This window comes from Ictalurus punctatus, chromosome 29 (genome assembly GCF_001660625.3).
Source record: "Ictalurus punctatus breed USDA103 chromosome 29, Coco_2.0, whole genome shotgun sequence".
Classification (NCBI taxonomy): domain Eukaryota; kingdom Metazoa; phylum Chordata; class Actinopteri; order Siluriformes; family Ictaluridae; genus Ictalurus; species Ictalurus punctatus.
The window spans coordinates 2,232,502-2,233,804 of NC_030444.2; positions in this window are offsets into that span (position 1 = coordinate 2,232,502).

Here is a 1,303-nt window from a genome sequence, read left to right on the forward strand (position 1 = left end):
GCTGTGGGTATCGCTACCGCCTCGAAGCTGGTTCGCTCCTCAGCTGTGTGGATTAAAGTGCTCGGGTGGACTGTTTACTCTAAATCCTCTCGACGGACCGGCGTCCCGTCCTGTATCCCCACCTCGCCTCATACACACCATCCTTTTTCCTTCCGGTGCTTTGACATAGATGCTAACCGCTAACGTCAATCAGTGAGAAAACACCTTTAGCTTTGACTTATGAGCATTTCCTTCACCTCAGTACGCGAGTCTTGCTGGGGTTTATGAGTATAACCAGTGACTGGATGTATTTGCGTAACATTCGATACGTCCGAGAGACGCAACGCTGCACGACGTAACGTTACACAACTGAACAAATAGCATCTTAAATTGTAGCTCGATGCCAGAATTATACCCTGTAGATATTCCCCTGCGGTAAATAACATGAGCTACGTGCACTCCGAATGTGTTTATTGGGCTTCATGCCCTCTGGACCATTAACACACACCGCAGTAACCGGCACTGCGAACACGTTTTGTACTCGGCGCTTAATGATTATCCAAATCTTCTCTATAAACTCGGTCCTCCCCAGCACATCTGAGTAATAACGCAGCACGCCGCACAGCTGGAGCCACGATGAGCGCCGCCGCCGCCGTCCCTAAATAGAAGTGCATTTGTGTTCAGGCGAAATGTTTATGACACATTTATGAATAATAACATGCGAGTCTGGCTCAGAGGACGGGGGAAGTGGGTCTGAAGTGATTTAAAATGATTTGAAATGTCTTCATTTCTTCAGTAAGAGCTTAGGTGGGATCTGTGTGTGTGTGTGTGTGTGTGTGTGTGTGTGTGAGAGAGAGAGAGTGACTAGGCTGTCAGATGTCAGAACGAATTTCACGGTTTATATACCATTCAAATTTTCTCAATATTTCAGTGTTTCACCCAACACTGATTTCTGACTGAGCGTGTTTACTGTAATGCTAGATCTGACTGAGCGTGTTTACTGTAATGCTAGATCTGACTGGGCGTGTTTACTGTAATGCTAGATCTGACTTGGCGTGTTTACTGTAATGCTAGATCTGACTGGGCGTGTTTACTGTAATGCTAGATCTGACTGAGCGTGTTTACTGTAATGCTAGATCTGACTGAGCGTGTTTACTGTAATGCTAGATCTGACTTGGCGTGTTTACTGTAATGCTAGATCTGACTGGGCGTGTTTACTGTAATGCTAGATCTGACTGAGCGTGTTTACTGTAATGCTAGATCTGACTGAGCGTGTTTACTGTAATGCTAGATCTGACTGGGCGTGTTTACTGTAATGCTAGAT